At 38.6% G+C, this 23,195-nt stretch overlaps 1 protein-coding gene across 1 annotated transcript in view; it reads left to right on the top strand.

The window, feature by feature from the left end:
- The window catches only part of LOC111504533 (uncharacterized), a 99,378-nt gene that overhangs the window by 17,740 nt on the left and 58,443 nt on the right, over positions 1-23,195 (top strand). The gene's annotated exons all lie outside the window — the stretch shown is intronic.

Here is a 23,195-nt window from a genome sequence, read left to right as displayed (position 1 = left end):
TAGCATTTGTTTCCGGGGTGTCACGAACTAGCATTCGGCGTATTTTAAAAACCCACAAAATGCATCCTTACAAGATTAAATTAACGCAAGAACTGAATGAAGACGATTTCGATCGACGCTTGCAATTTTGCGAGATGGTTAGTGAACGAGCACATTTTGTTTTCAACATTTGCTTCAGTGATGAATGTTCTTTCTTCTTAATGGCACAGTTAATTGCCATAATTGTCGCTATTGGGCTGATTCAAATCCTCACATTTTTCATGAAGTGCATACTCAACGTCCACAAAAATAAAATATATGGGCTGAAACTTTTGGCTACCGTATTGTTTTCAAAAGACAATTTAATCGGACAAATATATCTGGAGCTTCTGGAAGATACTATTAATCTCCTTCTCACTGATATTATTGAAAATTACCACATTTATAGGGAGGATCTGTTTATATTTCAACAAGATGGGACTCCTCCGCACTATGCTCTGCCTGTTCGGCAGTATTTAGATCAGACTTTTCCGGATCACTGGATTGGGAGGTGGGGCACTATCGAATGGCCACCACGATCGCCAGACCTTTCGTCGTTAGATTTCTTTCTGTGTGGTCATTTGAAAATATGGTTCGTCCAAGTTAAAAAAAATGTACACCGTTGTTTAGAGAATTCCAAGATCTTTCAAACGATGTGCGACTCGCCCCCAGTTCCCTATTAACTTTAACCCCTCTGCTTCGGGGTTGAAATGAACTCGCTGTAGATGGGGAAAAACTGTCCCCCTCCCAATAAAAATCGACCTGTCTGAGCGTTTTTAGCGTTTTCAGGATTTTCAAGTACCCAAAACCTCCATGTCAAGTTTTCGATGGCCCACCCTGTGTACGATGACATAGCCCTCCTAATTTTATACATTGTGAATTCCATATTTCACTGTGAAAATGTTGAAGATATTTTTTTGCACAGTCTATAACAAATGAGGGTAAAAGAGAAGTTTTATTAGACTGCACTATTTACTGAATAAAGTACAGAACAGATAATATTGGAGGATGCATATTCATGAACTGACAGCATGGTGTTGAAATGTTATCCTACAAATCTGGAAAATAAACTCACTGGGATAACCAGAGCTCTTGATACTGAATAATTCATACCAAGTCATAGACAAGTGAGCGGTCGCTATGAGTTATATCACGGAACTGTCACAACGAATATAAATCAGAGGCGCATTGATTGTTATATCGTTTAATATGTTGAACAATTGATCACCCGATGGTAGTAATCGTGCGCCTTGAATTGGAACAATTTATTTTGAACATACTTTCATGAGATATACTCTACCTTCGAAATTATTTGATAAATATCAGTAAAAGTGCATTTGTTATGTACATGGTCCTAGACTGCCTAGGAGACGGCCTCAATAAAAAACAAGGCCTCTCAAAAACTTTCGGACAGGTCGCAATTGATGAAATGGTGTTTACCAATGCAAATATCAAAGTTACTCTTACATTTAGATATAATCTAGAAAGGTAAATGCAGTCAAACTGCTGAAAAATAATTCCATGAAAATCAAAAGATAAATAGATAGGTACTAGTCTGATTTTCATGGAATCATTTTCCAGCAGCTTGACTGCGTTAACCTTTCTCGATTTCATATAATTTCGAGAAAAATGTGGATTCGCTTTCCGATGGCAATCCAGGATTGCTTCCCAAATTTCTACTACCGCAGTTGACAGTTTATTAGTCACATTCATATTTTGTCTTCAAAGGATGATCACCTACCCGGTACTGACGATGCCCAACTGGCTGAAACAGCTGTCCACTGGTGGCTCTCAAATTGAAATCAATATGAGAACGATCAGAATGTAGTATAACAACTTTCAATTGAAGGTAACTCATATGCAAACTGAGCTGAGACCAATGTTAAATCTTAGAATAAAATTCTTATAGGGGTCATTTTTATTGCCTATGCATCGCCATTGTAAATAATTGAAAAGTAAGATGATTCTATACAATTTGCCCCCGTTACAAGATAGCTTCTGCATATCGATAGGATGTACGAGCGAATAGGTGAACCATTTCGTTAAATAATTTGAAACATCGGTAAACTGATCAACACTTCGCAGGTCTATTATATTTTTCGTCCTTAAAATGCCATAACTAGTCATTCGGTTTCTTCATTATCAATCCTCAACGGAGGATTATCACGAAGACATGGACGCTCAACGCTTTGAAGGATGGTTTGAATCCCTTCTATCACGAGTCGAGCCAAATACGGTAATAGTAATGGATAACGCTTCTTATCACAGCCGATTAGTAGAACAGCTGCCAACTATGACCACCAGAAAAGCAGACATGCAGAGTTGGTTAAGACAAAAAGAAATTCCATTTTCCGAGGACATGGTTGAGGCCGAACTTATGAGTGTCATTAAACAGCATCGTGACAGATATCGCCAGCATGTGGTGGATACAATACCTCGTGCTGAAGGCATCGTCATTTTGAGACTTCCTTCTTACCATTGCGAATTAACCCGATAGAATTAATCTGGGCTCAAATTAAGGGTTACGTAGCTCGTGAAAACGTGACATATAAAGTTTCTGATGACCAACGTTCATTAGAACTCGCAATGGAACGGATACGGTAAAAAGATTGGGCTAATTCCCAATGTGGCCCATGTGATCAAGGAAGAAGAGAAAGTGTGGAGATTGAACGGGATGGTAGACACTGTTTTCGACCAAATAATAATAGATTTAAGTGTGACTGGGGATTCCTCTTCGGACGAGTCAATGGATTCTGAAACTTCATAAGCATAACATAGGTAATTATTTCTTCGCTTTGTAGTTTTCTTTCTATATAAAAGAAACATAATAATTATTTTGTAAATTTTTCTAATTTTTTTAAGGTATCTCACGGTGGCCTCCGCGAAGGTTTTGGAAGGTGCAGCAATATCACTGTCGTTGTGCGGCTTCTTCAACCTTCTTGGGGTTCCCTCCGTGGAGGTGCACAAGTGAGGGAGCTTTCCTGCAGGGGCAGCCGGTTCCTTGCCTTTATTCAAGGCGGAGCTTTTGGCGCCCGCCGCAGGAAGTGCCTTTGCTGTTGGAGCCACCGCCTTAGATTCAGGTGAGCACTTCTGTCCAGCCTGGTGGCTCTCAAATTGAAATCAATATGAGAACGATCAGAATAGTGGGTAATATTCATCGTGGTATACCGAAAGACTATTATTTGTATGCAAACTACTCTTTCAAACTGTAAAAGTACTTTCACAAAACAAGGTTCTCTACTGATTTTGTAAATTTTGTAAGTTCATTAATTGATGTAATATGTTTTGGTAGATGATTATATCTGGAAGTCGGAACTTTTTTTTAGCAAATTCAATGATCTTTTTGGGTCTTCTTCTGAAATTCGAAGAATTTTCGATATATTCAAAAAAACCAAACCTCAATTTTTTTAATAATTTGTTTATAACTTTTGTAATTTTTTCAGTTCCTTTTCGAACTTTTCCTTGAACATTCTACGTGACAATACGAATAGAATAACATCTTGATCGTGATTTTTGGAGACTATTTTATAAAAACTTTAGAACATGTGAACTAGAGTAATAGAAAACACCAACTTCCTTGTGGAACGTCAAATCCAATGTAAGGTTAAGCTGAAATTGATTTCATTGTACAGAAGTTAAATATTTTCAACCATTCAGATTACCGTAGATAAAAAACTGCTCAATTCGATATTTGTGTCTATTCACTTCATCATTCAAATATTCACCGTGGTGGTAGAAGTCACTTTGACATTTTTATCACGTACGCTTATGAGTTCTTTCAGAATTTCAAGAACAGACACTTTTATTATTTCCATCATGCGTTTACAAATTTACTTCCGAAATTACTACGTTACGCTAGTTGTACACACACCGATTTTGGACGGCCGACTTTGTACCGGTCGTCCAAATTCCAATAGTGAATCACATGTGGGAACGGGACCTGGCACACACACCGACCGGTGATCGTCGCCGGTAAATTACCGGTGAGCAGCTGTCCACTGCCACTGAATCGCCGGCAGTACCGGGAAGTAGTGGCGTACATGACTAAATACACTCTTGCATACTCACCGGTTTTTTACCGACCATTCCAGTCTCGAATGCTCAGTGAAATTGTGATTACTACGCATTAACTTCGTTTTGGTAGTACGTGCTAATTACGACAACAAAGCAACTGATTGTTTGACCGATAAAAATTCGGTGAGTGTGCAAGTACCCACTACCAATAAAATATCGGCCGATTTCATACTGGCCGTCCAAAATCGGTGTGTGTGCAACTAGCGGTACCTGGCACACACGCCGACCGGTGATCGTCGCCGGTAAAATACCGGTGAGCAGCCGTCCACTGCCACTGTATCGCCGGGAGAACCGGGAAGTAGTGGCGTACATGACTAAATACACTCTTGCATACTCACCGGTTTTTCACCGACCATTCCAGTCTCGAATGCTCGGTGAAATTGAAGTTACTGAAGTTATTACGCATTAACTTCGTTTTGGTAATGCGTGCTAATTACGACAACAAAGCAACTGATTGTTTGACCGGATAAAAATCCGGTGAGTGTGCAAGCACCCGCTACCAATAAAATACCGGCCGATTTTATACTGGCCGTCCAAAATCGGTGTGTGTGCAACTAACGTTAAATTCGAAATTTCGACATTAGTCAAATTAGTTCAAATTCCTTCAATAACTAGACAGTCTAAAAGGAAATCCACTTCTCTGTCGAAAACAAGACGTTTTATCAGATTGCTCAGAACGAATAATGAATAAATTTAAACATGATCTCATGAGATAGAATGACGGGTATCATGCGAAGATCTTGAATGTTTCCGGCATTTCAAAAATATATTACTAGCACGGTGTTCATTAGATGAATTACTATCATTTTTGGTATGAGGAAATGGATTGAGCACATGAAAGAAATTTATCGAGGTTAGATTTCAAATAATATATTTCCACAAATTCGGATAGGAATTTGAACAATTGTGATATCATCTATGCACAAACTAATTGGATATTCGTGCGTGATGACAAGGAAATAATTTTAGAAAGCCTTGTGATGTTTTTGTGAGATGAACGTAGTAGTCGAATTTTAACGAATGAAGATTTTACATTTTACTCATTCTACTGATTTAACCAAAGGCTATGTGAATGATGATTTGATCCCAACACTGTGTATCATCCAACACGTACTAAGGATCGCAAGTTAGAAGATGAAACCTTGTTGATCCTTAGCATGCACAAGTTTAGACTTTCGACAATTTCTATTCATGGACATGCATGGAAAATGCATAATTGAAGTAATGACAATTTAGTAAAGCTGAGACTGAATTATGTAATATTTCTGCTTAGCCATCAGTCGCCTACAAATTATTCTAAATAAATATCACCTCTCGTTATTTCATTCTATGTGGGTTGGGTTAATTATCAATAATTATGCTAAATGTGAAGAAGTGAAGGTTCTTCCGTTTTTAAATTCCAATCAGCTAATAATCTGAAAATGTCGAATATTACCACATGAACGTTTCATTTTATCAAGTTTCAGTTGTGTTGTTGTTTACTGAAAATTGTCTACGGTTCCAATTCTTTTATACTTGCTACACTGAGAATTGTTTTCACTAATAATAAAGTGTGGGCATTTCATATCTCATAGTAAATGGGTGATATTTATATCGAAATTATCAGTTCCAACCTCAAACCAGGAATGGCTGCGTCTGAGGTTTCGCGTACTGGAAAATTCAAATTGACAGATATATGAGTTGAAAAATTAAATATAAAATATTTTTTAATATGTGGAATTGGCCGCGGTGGTAGTGCGCCCGACTCACGATCGGAAGACCGTGGGTTCGATTCCTGCCTCGATCAGATATTTTTCTCGAGAGAATTTATCTGGTTGAAGCTGGGATGATTCTGCAACGGTGTTAGGAATCACACGTGAATAGGTAAGACCTCGTTAGTCCTTAGCTTGCACAAGTTTCTCAACTTCTGAGAGTTGTCGTTGGTATGGGGGCGACAGCTGATTAACGGAAAAACAGATTCAGATAATAATAGATGAAATTCTTCATTTAAAGGTTTGGTTGTTCGAAGCAGTAACCATATTGTTCTGTTTTCATTAGTTTGACGACTTACATTGAATTACAAATTAATCTCGCATGTGTTTCCTTTCTTTTTCCCAACTGTAGCTATAGCAGAATATGTTTTGCGGTTTGGTAAACTGATTAGTGGAAACCTCATGATGAAATATTACTCAAATATGCTCTTGTATTTGAAAGTTCTGCAAAACTGGGAATAGTTCAGTATTGCTATCTGTAGATTTAAAAAAATGCTTATCCTGATCTTCTATACCGGCTTGACTGAATACATTTTGTTTTCAATTTGTAAAATATTATTCCAACTGACTTCTCTATGCTTTCATTTGTGAAACAATCCATTCCAATTTAGAGGAAATAGAAAAACAACCTGTCAGTCTACCATACGATGTGAACTGTTTCTATCATCTCCTCCGATATCAGCACACGCCCGCGAAATCTAAAAGAACTTTCGATTTGTTCGAATTAAACGTAGTGGCCAGAGTTGCCGCATGTACTAGAATTCCCAAAACTACTTCATTTCGCATGATTTGACTTCACTAGAAATCGAAAAAGTTTGGTTGTATGCATTTTTACGAAAGATTTTTGATTGGTGCCAGATCAATAGGATGTCAGCGCTACCTGAACGCTTGTTTTGAAACGCAACTCGGCGGGTAACCTCAAATGTCAACATTGTCAAAATCTCTCGATAGTTTACTTTGTGTAAAGCGTAAAGAATAGACTACTGCACATAAATGGCAAGTATTTGATGAGACTGATAATAATTTTTCAAACTTGCATGAAGAAATATCTTTTTTACTGTTTTTTCCCGCCACGTCACAGAGAGATATTTTTTTGTGATTGGAGAAATGAATGAAATAAATCATATTTGAATCTGATAACAAATTATTGACTTATTCACTTCAATTAAAATATACATGCTCTTCAACTGGAAATATGTTCTTGGGCAAATTGATGATGCAAAATAGACACTTTATTTTCATACTATTTGCTTTTATTTTCCTACATTTATTATTCAATATACTTTACTTGAAAGAAGGCAACCTTCAGTGGCCCCCAAATAAAATATCAAGTTCGTCGAAGAACGATGACACTACAAAATCAGAAGCATTGTTGAGAATCCGCTGATTGTTGGAAAATAACATTCAAGGTTCCTTGGAAGGACACGAAAGCCTTCGTGAAAGCTTTTGTCAATAGCAAGAAACTGAATTGAGTTCGTTTCCCCTCGTACAAGGATTTTCATGTCCTTCATTTTCAAGCGAATTGCGGGAACACAACTTCGATTGATGTCAGTTCGCCAGAGGAAAATAAAATCGATTTATACACGCGTTGAACGTGGACTTTTTTATTTATATACATAATAAAAGGATGTCACTACACGTGGGAATTGTAATAAATTCAGATATACGCATTTTACTGGTTGATTTAATTCATTTATAGCGGATATTTTGATATTTCTACTATTTGAATCATGTGAAAGACGTGACCTTCAACTAATTTCTCAATAAACTTGAAAGTCCACGTCCTCTCTCTCATTGGGAGAAGTATAACCCTGCATCATTTCTCGGGTATTTTCGTCAAGTTGATATAGTTCTTCTCTGGCAATTCCAAAAACCAGATCTGGTGGTGGTGTTCGTGGTGATACTTGCCGTGGAAAAAGAGAGAGTTCTTCACTGAGGTAACTTCTTTTTCAGAAAGGTGGACAGGTCACTAGGATACATCTCCTTTATATTGGCAGGTGAAGACGAAGACTCGCCAAACACACACTCTCTTTGGCAACTTCGAAGGGTCTCACGGCGGCCTTAGTGAAGGTTTTGGAAGGTGCAGCGACATTACTGTCGTTGCGCGGCTTCTTCAACCTTCTTTTCCTCCGTGGGGGTGCTCAAGTAAGGGCGCTTTTCTGCAGGGGCAGCCGGTTCCTTGCCTTCAGTCAAGGCGAAGCTCTTGGCGCCCGTCACAGGAAGTTCCCTTGCTGTTGGAGGTGGAGTGGCAGAGGAGAAGGTAGCACTTATAGTTGCTGCCACTCCTGCCTCTATCGCTCACTTTCTTCTTTTGGCCTCGGCGCCGCAAATGCGCTTACGCCTTGGCCTTTGTGTTATATCACGAGGTGATCTACCATGTCCAGCCTCATTCCAAGTGGTAGATTCGAGTGGACATTTCTGTTCATCCCCAGCTACCGCCATACATTGAGGTAAGCACTTCTGTCCAGCCTCGGGATTGGTTTTTGTTGTGTCTGTTTTGTTTGTTTCATATATGTGTGTTCCCAAGAGTAGCAGGGGAAGAGTTGGTCACTTTGGCAGTGCCCCGCATTACCAGAAGTAGGCTGATTACAATGAGCTTTCGTCTGGTTCCCCAAGGGGATTGTTCGTAACCGCATATCACCCTGCGGTCATTCAGCTGTCGGCACGATTCTTTACACCTTAGCTTGGGTAGGCTGGTCCACGGTGGCATGTTTCGCATAGGCTTTTGTGGAGTTTTAATTCCCCTCACCCTACTCATTTCTACCATTGACCAGGAGTCCGGCGATCCCGTCCTTGAGGCCACATATTGGCTTCCCGGACAGAGCCCCCAGACCCCTTGCCGTTCCCCTATCCGCCACCTGGAGACGCGCCTGATAGATAGCCCGACCCACGGGCAGTATAACCATGTAGGAAACGATTCGAAGTGGAATCTTCTGATGCATCATTTCTCGGGTATTTACGTTAATTTGATACACTTCCTCCAGAGTCCAACTTCAGTACTCCAAATGAGTTGAGTAATATCGGGACGGCAAGCACATTTGTAGAAGAAAACTGGTTCTCCTCTGACAGTTCCAAAAACCAGATCTGTTGGAGTTTGTGCTGATACTTGCCGTCGAAAAAGAGAGAGTTCTTCACTGATGTTACCTTTTATTACTATTATTTTTACCGAAAGTTGCGCTGGTCGGACCCTGTTCCCGTGAAACCAATACAACGGCACACTAGGTTGTACTAGTTCAGTATATTTTTGGCTGCTACAGTGGAGAAGGGGTGGGTCGATAAGTACACACCCAAATTCAAGTGGAGTCTTCAATGGGCGCCAGGTAAATTATTTTACCCACAAGTATCCCGCTACTGAGATTTCCAACCCCCAATTTACCAAAGGGTTGGAATAAAATGCCCGTATAAGTTTGAACAGTTTAATGAATTTTAAATAAACATCAATCAACTGAAATGAATTCTTCGCACTTCCAGAAAGTTAGACCTTACTGAACTTATGATACTATAAAAAAAACAAAGCGTTATTACAGGTCAAGCACCAGTTTCTGTGAGTCGTAAGTAAAACAAATTATCCAACTGGAGTTGAATAACAAACAAAAGTAAAATAATCAAGCATGAACGAGCATTCAGCAATATTATTTTATTTGTCCGAAGGTTGGAGGTAATGAGTATGAATAAAAACAACAACGAAACAAAGAAACAACAATACTGTTACCGCATCAATAATCAACAACAACATTTAACACTCGGAATTCGGGAGATCTGAGTCAAAAAGCAATTTCGCGACCGCGTGAGCTCACGTGTTGCGCATGCGTTAATGAGGCAGGCCAAATACCCGATATGACGTATACAAGCACCCTCAATATCCGCTCAATCACGATTGAACCATGTGTTAGCAGTACACCGAACGACTTACACAATTATTACAGCTTCCAAACAATATTTTCAGTCGAGTGACAGTTACAACTAAGCGAAGTAAACACGGGCAATAAAAACAATAACATTTATCGATATACATGCACATGTACACATATATGTACAGGCAGCTGGGCAATAGTCGTGCCGTAAGCTTATTATTCAGGTAAGCAATCAGCTATCTAACTATTACTAATAAACAAATTATAGACAAATAGATATATGATCAAGATCAAGAAATTGCGTGTCCTAGCGTTGATAGGTTTGGATTCCTGTCCTAGTAGAGTTGTCGTCGTCTGAGAGGGAGTAGATCACCCCGTACTCATCCTGATATCTGAGTGACTTCAGTCCACTGGGATCACCCTGTAGAAGATGAAGGTTGCACCACCCTGTTGAAGGTAATTGCTACCTTTACCTTCTGCAGGCTGACCTAGGCTGACCCTGTAGCTTAGGTGAGAAACCAAACAGTCTAGCCCAGTCCACCCCTGGCTGAAAGGGGTTTTCTTTTCGAATAAGACAGTAGAGTTGAGAAGAACGATTCAAATAGCCGATCTGCCATGCGAGACGATTTTTAGCGTTATTGCACCTGATGGCACCTGGAATCGGCCATGCACATCACCACCATGGATGAGATCGATGTGGTGTTAAGTTTTCCAGATTCTCCGTAGAGTTCAAGATCTGATAAATACCGAAACTACACACAAAAGCAACACCAATCTATCATAAACTTATTGAATCAAGTTCGAAAATATATTCCCAGTAAAGGATAATTTAAGAATCATAAAATTTCACGAACCAAGAGCTCAACACACATCACGCAACCTTTTTTCTTCTGATTGGATATAGTGATTTATAAGTTAATATATCATGAAGTGTAATTATGGTGAGTGAAATGAAGAGTCATAGCAATTTGTTATACCATACATATATCGACAATTCTTCATAACATGTTTAGATATCTAAAGCTGAAATTGAACGCTACACCCGATGACCTGATACATCAAGCAGAGCGCGCCAGCTTTTTCAATCATTGACAACTCCCTACACCGTGAGGGAATCATATGCCTCAAGCAGACGCAATGAGGCAGGAATGACAGCATTCTACATACGTCCGGCCAAGATTACTTCCTTGGTGCGGCATTCCGGCATGATCTTGAGATTCGAAAATAAAGAGGCACCATTCCACTAAGGAGTCCAATAAGCAGAACAAACATCTCAACTGGATAGAGTCTGTAGAGTTCAGTGAGAAAATCTCGATATTTCTTCCGCTAAGAGTACCGTTGGTACCGTGAAACAACGCTCTTAGAGCCGCGATACTTCAGCAAATACATTAGGGGGCTCAGCGCCTCGCGACAGGTCCTGAACCTGGTATCAGGAACCTATAAACCAATCACGCGAATGCAGAAGACTAAGGAGTTGAAGATGCCATCCTGGTAGGCCATGATAAAAACCTCAGTTTCCGATGTCAGCCCACTCGACCCGAGGACTACGAAGATCAGGTGCATTGGGGTTTTCAATGTTGTTGAAGACTTCAATGTATTGGCCTATCCTTGTTTTGCCGCAGGAGTAAAGTGATTTCAGCGGCTTGTATGTGGACCTTTTTCCGAACGGGCTACAATTCAGTGACAGAGTTATGATCACCTCGTTTGGTGTCGAAATCTAAACCAAGTTCATCAGTTGCTCGGACAGCGTGGAGAACCACGTGGAGAGGAACTGGTGTGCCCTTCTTGTACGCCACGAGAGACAGCAAAGAGACGGGGCAAGGGCGGAAGGGCGACCACCCGGGCTACATCACTGCTGTGAACATTGGATCATTTGTTTACATAGGAGAGATGCGGAAGAGACAAAGGTACGCGCTTCGTCTCTGCCAAACGTCTGTTCTGTGTGAATGGGGCCTAACATTGCAGAATAATCTCAACTTCAACTAGATACAAATATCTGGCACTACGACTGCGTCAATTCAATGCTATATTTTCATTAATATACTAATCAAAATAGTTCTGATCTCTCCCTTTCTTGATATACCAGAATCTATAGAATATTTTAGGAATTTCGACATGATGGTAAACAAAAGGTATATCTTCCCATGTAACATGAAGAGTCCTTGTTTACGGTGAAATGGAACATACATTTTGAGGTTTCACTTCAAATTTTTTAAATTTCCAGTAGCCGCAGTTCATACAAAGTTTATTCTGGATCTTTTTCTCTCCAGAATTTTATCATAGATTTGAGATGGAATAATGTTTCAACAAGAGAATGCTCCTACACATCATTCATAAAATTTGCGTGATTATTGAACGACAAATTTTGAGGTCGCTGTTTTTGACAAAGGTGTGCAATAAAGTGACCTCCTCGATCACCCGACTCAGGTCCTACAGGAAGAATCTCTGAACGGACACCGCAAGTGTTTCGCAGTGAAGATATGTTACATTTCACTAATTATCGAGGAAAATGCCAAAGCTATCATGAAACTTCAGCATCATGTTGTTCAAAAGTTGAAATTCCCATTGCCCATGTTCTTTTTCTCAAAATATAAACATTTCGAATGTCATTAGACCTCCAGACAGATCGTTTTCCATATCCTTTCACGCTCTCTGTATAAGGCGCTACGTAAGTATGTCGATTTTTACGTTCAGGACATTGCTATTAACAGCACATAATTGCAGACCTCTTATCGATCACGCCTATCAGAAAAGTTCACAACACGCTAAATGCGTTCACACTAGCAATTAACCTTCCCTAACAGCTCATTCACGAATGATCCATCAAAATCGGCCGTGCAGAAAGCTAGCGGTGCGTGAAAACACTATAGTTTCAAAGTCTAATCCACTTATAATAGAAGGTGAAGAACAGTGTGAAATTTATAGAATTCTGTGAAATGTACTCAAAGTTACTCCCAGTTCATTCACCTTATTAGATCGCTCTGTACCGCACTGTCACTGACCAGCTTGCCATCATCGAAGGTAACTCCGTCGAAAGCATAGAGGACAGATGAACGTTGGTTTGGAATGAATGTGAGACATAGGAGGAAGAGATGTGACTGAGTTACAACGAAAGGAAGACGGAGTGTATGTACACACCAACTAGAAAGGATGAAAGACCCACGGTCCTAGAAATGAATGGGAGAAGTAGAGAAATGAGAACGAGCGTTAGGTACTCAAGATTATTGTTCACCACAAGGAAGTGAGGAAAAAGCTGAGTGAGCTGGCACGAAAAATGAGAATGTGGACCGGGAGGAACATTGGACTAAATGTGTGAGAGAGTACAGTTGTGGAGGAATAGAGTGCATGATAGCAGGGAGGAGACAGCTGAGTGCAGCACAGAGGCTCTTCCTGTTGGCCTCTTGTGGGGCTTACAGGACGACGCCAACGGCTGCACTCAATGTCATCACCCGCCATTGCAGATAGAAGGATGGGCCAGGTATCAAGAATGGAGAGAGGAAATGACAAGGAAGACTGAGGATAGGGTGAAAGGAGTAGATAGGATATTCCCCTGGTTGCAAGGGAAGTTACTGGAGGAGAGGGAGGACGAAGGAGTGATTGAAGTATATATAGATGCCAGAGCGAGGACTGAGGACGAAAGAATTGGGAAATGCTGGGCATTTAAAAGAGGAGAGGATGAATGGATCACAGGGAATGAGGAGGTCACCGGACAAAGCAGCGTGAACGAGGCAGTGTTGATTGCGATAGAGCGAGTGATCAGCATATGGAGCATGAATGAGAGCGTGAAAGTAATCAGTGACTCTGCTATGGATGTAGAAAGAGTTAAAGCAGGAAGAGTGGGGAGAAAAAGGGTAGCGATGATTCAGCGGATTATTGAGGTAATGAATGATAGGGGAATACGTACACTGATTACGTGGACGAGGGGGCACGATCGTAACAATATAGGGAATACGAAGGCTCATGAGGAAGCCATCAAAGACATGAGTAAAACATATATTACATGGGAAGTAAGAAAGGCACAAAGCCAAACGGATGAGAGAAAAAGAGAATGGCAAAGAGAATGGGAGAGAGGCACGACTGGGCGGCTGTTCTACAGGTGCTGCAGAACAGTCGGATATGAATAATTGAATCTGTCGCGGAAGGCTGTCCAACTGCTCACTGGGTATGAGAACTTCCCGGAATACCTGGCAAGATTTAATCTGGGTCCGGAGGTTCCCTGCCCCTGTGAATATGGGGAGCCTGAAACGGCGGATCACGTGATTGATGGATGCATGAAAGGGGACAGGATTGATTGGCGAGAATGGAAGGAGAGGACGGAAATGATGAATGATGAAATTATGCTGAGAGATGTGAATGGGAAAAAGGATGAGTGGATACGTTTTGTGAATGCCTGGGCGTACAATGTGGTAAGGGAAGAGAGAGAAGGATAGGTATAGAGCTGCACACAAACAAGCGTAGTAAACATGCTAACTATGAGAAGGGGTTATAGACTCTCCAATCATGGCCGGAAGCGGTACTGATAGATTTTAAATACATCCAAGGATGTGCAATAATTATCATGTATAACTGCGATACATGGGTTGGGTCAAATAGAAGTTTATTTTTTTTGTTATTATGTATGATTATTTCTGAAGGAGCCTGAATTGTTTCAAGTTTTAATTGATGTGCTATGGAGTGAGGAATGATTTGGTATTTTTTTTGAAATGAAGGAAATAAAAACTGTGCGCCGGCGATGACCAGTGTTATTTTTTAAGGGATGATTTACAACACTACCAACTTCCCTGAGGTTGTCCGCCCCGAAGAACATCCCAAAATGGAACATCACCACCCATGTAAGGTCTCAGTCTCTCCATATGGACAATTTGAACTTGCTCCTGTCAATTAGATTCTGTTCACTTGATCGTTTATTATTTTGGTTACCGAGTAAGGTCCTTGCCATGGTCTCTGCAACTAGGAACACAAACCTTTCCGTGGTTGGAGTTTGTAGAGCCACACTGCATCGCCCTCCGTGAAGATCACCGGCAGCAACTTTTTGTCAAATCTTATTCACCTTCTGTCGCTGGAAATCTGTAATTTGGATCTGGTAAACACCAAGATTCCCACATTTTTTTTGTATCAAGATGGAGAGTGGAAAATCGAAACCTTTCTTTTCAAAAACACCATTTATATATCGGATCCAAGTTCGTGAATGTAGGTAATCTCTTGCTTCCACTTCAAATTTGCTCATGACATATCGACCATAAAGGAAGACAGCAGAATTTCCATTGCCATAAATACCCAGTTGTTGAACTGAAAGCAATTGTGCTCTATGCAGATTTTTATCAGTTTTATGTAGTCTCAGGCGACCCCTCAAATATTCAGTAGTATTCGAAATTGAAAACACTTGGAAATGTCGATGTGAAAAACCCCCTTTGCCATTATGCTTATCTATGTAAGAGAACAGAAAGATTTACAAACTAATTAAAATTCAGATTTTCTACACGTTGTTTTTTGTCAATAGATTCAATTCCTGTAGCTGAAAACAAATTTCATGTCGTCATTGGAAATGTGTAGGCCGCAGCAAAATGGCTTTGAAACAACAGCGAAAGGAAGTATATCACTGAAATTTATTACCCAGGTCTTCTCTCAAAGGTTGTTATCGATTACTTCAATCGCTTCATCGGTTCCGGATTACTCGTTATCTCTTTCACGGTAAAAAACAATGCCCACCTAATAGCATCCGTTCGGTTTTGTTCTTGCTCGAACGGCTCGTATTTCCTGCTATTCATCAAAATAATTGATAATTAGCGGCACAGATCTTCGATATTTTTTCTGTTTAACCTTTGAGACTACATATGTGTCGGATATGTCAGTAAAAATAGGTTGGAATGTTGGGTACATCTGTTATTATTATATTCTTGTTGTTCTTGTATCTTCTTTCTCTATAACCTCGAAATCATGCAAGCTTGTGGTAGAACGGAACAGACATTTTCACCAGAAAAGTGTACACATTCTTCTAGGGTCACACTATTCTGGGCTCAACGGTCACTCACTCTAGGATCAGAGGATCAGAAAGATCAGGGTAATGAGTCTGATGACGAAGACGATAAGAATTTTCACGGTCAGAGTCTCTATTAGAGAAAACAAAATCCGGCCTGGTATTCGAGATAATATGTATAGAATGGACCAAATTAGACACTTTTAAAGGCAAACTTATGTTTTCAAACTAACGGGTGATTTTTTAAGAGGTATAGGATTTGATTTTCAAAAAACAACACGAAAAATGTGAAAAAATTAATGAATTCTTTATTGGAATTGATAGAACGATCAATATAATTTGATGTTTGAAGATGATTTCATGCAAATGTTGTCCGCGGCTCGCTTTAGATGGCTCTTGCGCAAGGTCCAATTTTGGCAAACTCTCTCTAACATATCGACCGGTATTTCACGTATAGATGCTTCAATATTGGCTTCCAGAGCGTCAGTCGTTGCTGGTTTATCCCTGTAGACATGAGCCTGAACATGACCCTACAAAAAATAATCCAAAGGCGTTAAATCACACGATCTAGGCGGCCAATTGACGGGCCTCAAGCGTTAGATAAACTGTTCATTGCGGATGTTGATTGAGCCATTGTTTGGTGTGCCGTGTGGCATGTGGCACAGGGTGTCGTCAATTATCACACGGTAGCGCTCGCCATTCACAGTAATATTCCGGCCATTGTCATCTTCGAAGAAGTCCGGCTTGATGATGCCACCGGTCCATAATCCACACCAAAGAGTACCTTTTTTGGGATGCATCGGTATCTCTTGCAATGCTTGTGGCTGGTCTTCACTCTAGATGCGGCAATTTTGGTTGTTAACATATCCAGTCAACCAGAAATGGGCCTCGTCGCTGAATTTTTCGATAAAAACGTGGACCTTCCTCCAACTTTACCAGCGACCATTCACCAAATATGTGACGTTGTGGGAGGTCTTGTGGCTTCAATTCTTGCACCAGCAAGAATTGAAGCCACACACTTATAAGGTTTCACACCCAAATCCTTCCGCAAAATTTTCCACCTAGTGGAGTAACAGAGGCCCAATTGCTGTGAACGGCGGCGAATCGACATTTCACGGTCATCACGAACACTGATGATGATGCGGATACAGCCGCAATATTTTCTTCGGTCCTCACTATACGTATGTGTGTTGGTGGTTTAATGTCCAATAATGTAAACTGGGTTCGAAATTTAGTCACAAGCTTCCGAAAAGCTCCATCAGTAGGCCGACAAAACTGCCCATAAATTGGAAGAAGTGCACGATGCACTTTCTTCACCAAACATGAATTTTGATAATAAAATTCAATGATTTGCAAGCGTTGTTCATCCGTAAGTCGATTCATGGTTAAATTATAGACCAAATTGAACAAGTTTGACAATGACACAAGACACGATTCACGCGTGATCTGTCAAAAACAGTGTTGCCAAAAAGATACCAGCAAAAAAATAACTCATTAGAAAGATGAAAACTGATGACTGTGTCTGGTGGTCAAATTTTATGACAAAGTTGATGGTGAAAACCTCATAACGATGTCTATCATCTTTTGAGAGTTACATTATGTTTTTCGAAAATGTGCATTTTCAAAAAGTTGCTGTTACTTTTTTTCTGTCAAAAAATTTTTTGTTTCCATGAAAATATTTCCAAGGCACTATTGTATATATAATTCAATGTTGTAAAAACTTATTTTTTTTTAAATGAGATATCAATGAGACACAATGGAGCTTAAAATTACGTTTTCAAAAATGTAGCACACTTAATGTTTTGCTAGAGATCTTTGAAATACAGAACTTTTAGGTTTTGTTATGTACCTACACTTTGATCAAGTAGGTTTTGGACGCTGCAGCGATAAAACAGAATGCAAATCTTTACTGATAGCTGTCAAAGTTTGATTTAAGCAGTAAAAACGCTCTTCAATTAGTGGTTTTTGTTCAATTTTCAAACACACTCGAAATGAAGTATGAGATTTATGAAAAATGGGATATGATAGTCTATTCCATACAAACCGGGAAAATGTAGAAGCAGCAAGCAATTTGTATTACGAGAAGTATCCAGAGAGAAGACAACCTTTTAGGGACATTTTCGCAGGATTGCGACACACCTGATTGATGGTGGTCAATTTGAGAAGAAAAGGCCAAAATTATATCAGTCAAATAGGGATAAGGAGTTGCAAGAAATAGTCGTTTAAGGAGCTATTGGAAATAATCCCAAAACGTCAACGCGAAATTTGAAAATATCGACAGTTCTACCAAGAACTAGCGTTAGAAGGAGTTTGGAAAAATAGAAATTCAAGCGATACAGGATCAGAAGAGTTCATCAACTCAGACGCATGGCTTTTTGCCAGTGGTTCTTGGAGAGTTGTAACCAAGTGCGTGATTTTTCGTTAAATTGTATTTGGACAGACGAAACTTTTGTGAGCAGTGCCTGCATTTTCAACTACTACAATTCTTATACTTGGGCACAACAAAATCTTCATTCTATTGTGGAGCAGAGAAGTCAAGGAAGATTTGTGTTTAGTGTGTGGAAAGGTGTTTTCAGGGGTAGATGTATCGGCCAGTTCATTTATAATGGCACTCTTACGTCTTAGAAGTATTTAGAAATTTTAAGGCAAAATATTAAACCCCTTGTTGAATTGCCACCAATGGAGCTTAGAAAAAATATTTTCAACAAGACGGGGCTTCGCCCCACAACACTGCAATTGCCACCAATTTTTTGGCTGCAAATTTTTGTAATAACTGGAGGTTAACCACTCACCATTGTTGAACCAAAACCAATAATTTTATTTATATTCAAAAATTTATCTGCTGTCAAAGAACTGAGATTTTAATTGGTTTACAAATTCTACCTGTTATCGCTTTCCCTATTAACCAATTAAGTTGAGTACCTATTACTATTGTCTAGAGTGCATTTCTTTATTTTTTGAACGGATAAACTCAAAAAATGTAAATTGGGGATAATGAAATTAATGCATAAATACTTCATATTGAAGTAAAATTGATAGATGAAACATTCAATATGGCGACTGGGCGCCACCTGGGAAAAAAATTAAACAGAGAAGGGGGTCTTGTGACACATTATTTTGAAACTCCTGACGGACACTTCACAATCCTTGAATATGAAGTCAATATCTCCACCTACTACAAAATGGCGGAACATTTAATAATTTCCTGAAGACAAACACATTAATATCGATATTTTTAGAAATATTATTTTTTATCTACCATATGGCAATTCCAACAGCCCGATGAGGTTTGTTAAGTTATTTTTTGTTTTTAAAAACGATGAAAAATATCAGTACGACAATGAACATCATTGCGCAGTTAGAATATTCTCATTTAATTTTCGGTTTTACTAGTAGAAAGGTATCACGTCAACAATCTCTAAAATGGTCCGTTCTCGTCCATCGCAAGAAAAAATTGAAGCGATTTTTATGCACGGTGCGACGCGTAACTTTCACGAGACCGAAAGGATTTTCAATGAACATTTTCCTTGCGCTGAAAAACTGTTAGAGTTAGTAGTATATCAACAACTGTTGGAACATTTCAATAAAAAAAACATACTATTCACAAACCAATCTGGTTTTAGAGCCAGACATTCATGCGAAACCGCACTTCAGCTTACAGTTACTGAATTTAAAGATAAAATGAGTAAAGGCATGTACACTGTAGCAGTATTTTTAGATCTTGAACGTGCGTTTGAAACGGTTAATTGAGAAATGTTGATTAAAAACTTTAAAAAATATGGCATTAAAGGAAAAGTACTTGATTGGATCAGTAATTACCTCACAGGAACGAAGCAGGTAACCAAAATCAATGAATTTGTATCAACAGCAATAAGCATAGACCACGGGGTTCCGCAGGGAAGTATTTTGGGGCCATTACTATTCTTAATTTACATTAATAATATCAGGAAATGTAATGAATGTGAATATAAACATTATTTTGCTATGCAATCACGGATAACTGTATATAAGACAATTATACAACCACATTTTGAATATTGTCCCACTCTTCTATACACAAGTAATTTGAATAAAATGAGAACACTACAAAAACTACAGAATCGCGCAATGATGATTATTTGGAGATGTGACAGGAGTACCCATATATCTTTAATGTTAAATACTCTAGAATGGTTATCTATAGAAAGTAGGCTTACATATTTAACGATGATTTACATTTACAAAATGTTACATAAATTTCTACCCTCATATTTTGACAAATTTGTAATTTTTAATAATCAAATCCACCAGTATAATACTAGAATAAAAAAAAAATTTGTATATAAATAATCAAACAAAAACATTCAACACTGAAACATTAATGTTCAAAGGATTTATTAAGTATAACAGTCTACCTGAAAATGTAAAGTCTTCTAACAGTCTTATTCTGTTCAAAAGAAATTTATTAGACCATTTAAGAGACCATTAAGATATTATGTGATATTTTTTATCTATTTTTTTTTGTATTTTCAATTATCGTAGGTGTAAGACTACTTATTAACAAATATAAGTAGATCTTTTTTTGTATTATTGTATTTATATGTATATCAATGTTAACATTACTATCATTGCTGTATATATTAAGATGTATCCTATTTGAATAAAGCATTTCATTTCATTTCAATCGTCCTATCTGTAGAAAATATGTGAGGGAACTTGAATCCAAATTCAAAACTACCGGTAGTGTACATAACAAAAAGCCGCCCAGGTCATCCGTCCATTCTGGAAGAACCGCAAGTGCAAATAATTGGTGAGATGGTCGTGAATCCTGAACAGTCTACTTATTCCGTCGCGAATGTTTGTGAGGTCTCTCCTTCTACTGTGTGGATACTTTTGAAGAGGAATAGGTATCATCCATACAAAATTGAAATGGTACACCAATTAACGGAAGATTTCCCTGATCGAAGAACAGAATTCTGCGAAATCATGACGGAAACCATTGCAAGGCATCCTACCTATCTCCAAAATATTTGTTTTAGTGATGAAGGTACATTTTTTTTGCCGCTATTGTAGTTACACCAACCCTCACGTTTTCCGGGAAACACATACCCAATATACATAAAAAATCTCGTTTGGGCAGAAATATTGGGAAACCATATTGAAGGACCTCAATTTATTGATTAAAATTCAACACGGGAACTGTATTTGAAAATGCTGGAAACTACTGTTGACCCTCTCATCACCGTCGAAGCGAATCCCAATGAATTCTATATGGATATTGTATTCCAACAAGATGGAGCACCACCACATCACTCCAGACAAGTAAGAGTATTTGTATAGTACTTTTCTCGGTCATTGGATTGGCCCTCGAGGCCCTTCAGAATGGCCAGCCCGCTCGTCAGATTTTACACCTTTGGACTTTTTTTATGGGGCTATTTGAAGCAAAAGGTGTATGAAACTGAACCTGCTTCAATATTGGATATACTGCAGAGAATAATAAATATTTGTAGAGATATCGACATTACTGTGTTCGAAAATATTCAGCGTGAAATATTGGATAGGCTGGTCATATATCAAGAAGTTCAAGGCAACCATTTCGAGCATCTTCTGAACTGACCTTAAGCTCATTACCTCATTTTATGTAGTTAAATGTCAATGTATTAAAAGTTCCACCATTTTGTAGTAGTTGAAGATTTAACAACATCTTCTAGGGTTATGAAGCATTTGTCGGGAGCTTCAAAATGTTGTGTCACAAGATTTTCATTTTTCCCAGATAGCGCCAAGTCGCCTTCCCGAAAGTTTCATCTGTCAATTTCACTTCAAAATAAAGTATTTATGCATTAATTTCATTCAATTTTCATTTCATTTCAATTTTTCGAGTTGACCCGTTCAAAAAATGAAATGAGGGGGGCCATTTCTACCGAAGAAGCTACGGTGTTAGTGAAACACGTCTACAAATAAAAAATTTTCAGTTTTTTGTTAGTTGGATGTTTTTCTTCGGCAAATCTTTCGTATTAGGAACATTTTGAACGTTTGTCTCAGTGATATTTTCAGAAAAATTTAATGTGATCGGTTATTAATGTAGAAGTCAGGATGTCTAGGGAAGTTTGGGACAATATTCCAAAATAGTCATGAAAGTCATTTGTTAAACTTCTGAATAATCTATTAATGATTAGGTAACCCGAAAATAATAGATTAGGACGTTCATTAGCTTGGGATTCATAACAATTAGTTACGGAGATTTTGTTGAAGACTATATTGGTCAAACTAAACGGATTTTTGAATCCCGATTCAAGGAGAGCAAGAAATATATTCGATTCAAAGGGCCAGAAAAAATACATTGCTCGTAATGTCGTGAAAAACTGTCATAGAAGTGAGGAAGCGGATCCTCAATTGTCAGTTGTCATTCTCTCACTAGTAAGCTTTGTGATCAACGATGGTTTCTCAATATCTTGCCTCAAATATCGCCAGGTTTATTTTTTGTTAAAAAAGTTTTTGAAAACCCGTATAGCGATTTTTTTACCATAATCTCTCCACAAACACACTCCTGTAGCCGAAGATTTTTTTCAGATTAGACAATAATACACGCAGGATAAGAAAATAATTGGAGCAAGACATAAACCTTGACGATGACGAGCGTATACGGCGTTCCGCAAAATAGTCAACGTATATGGTTATGTTCACATTACTTAAGCTCACCCTTCTAATCTTGTTTAACAACTATCCTTGGTCCGGAGTTCGAATATATACTCGAAATATAACGGAAAGTGGTTTCTGACATTTACTTCTCATGAAGATGTTCTCATTTCAGGCATGATATTTCAATTTCAAGAAATATTTAGGGTGATCGCTCAAAATCTCCTATAGGGTAGAATGGGGGAATGGCGGTCACTTGAGCAGGAATCGAAATAACTCATTTCTTATATGAGCAAAGGCCAAAGTGATTTACTTACTGAATAGCTAATTCACTTCACTTTCTGTATATAAAATACAAATACAAAGCTTTGTATAGTTTTTTATATTTTTATGCCTTTTAGTAAAGCTTTCATTGACCGCCATTACCCGGACTTTCGGGTAATGGCGGTCAGCAGGGGGGGGGGTTGATGCCAGTCAGTCAAAAAATATAAGGTTTATTGTAAGGTTTGCTTTTAAATTAAAATAAAGCAATAAAATATTGAGTACTAATGTATTATAAAGTAAGTAGGCAATTCAAAGTTTGCAAAACTAATTTAAGTTATTACAGTTCATATTGTAAGAAATTACAAATCAAGACGCTTGATAACCTTCCATTTTTAATCACAATAATCACATGCATATTTATCAGGGGAATCACAACCGGAACAATTTTTGTGAGTCCACTGCCCACAACTTCGGCATCTATACCAAACCTCATTCTTTCCGAACTTTTTACAGATGCAACATATCTCTTCTTCATTTCCTGAAGAAATATCGTCAACATTATTGTCGTAACAAACATTTTCAAAACGCCTTTTCTTTTTTGAAGCCAAAAGTTCCTCATCCGAAGAAAGAACATTCTGAACT

Source organism: Leptinotarsa decemlineata, unplaced genomic scaffold (genome assembly GCF_025532065.1).
Source record: "Leptinotarsa decemlineata unplaced genomic scaffold, Ldec_3_MD MMD2_tig00000251_RagTag_RagTag, whole genome shotgun sequence".
NCBI classification, from domain to species: domain Eukaryota; kingdom Metazoa; phylum Arthropoda; class Insecta; order Coleoptera; family Chrysomelidae; genus Leptinotarsa; species Leptinotarsa decemlineata.
Note: the sequence above shows the minus strand (reverse complement) of the source record. Positions and strands in the feature narration are given on the sequence as shown.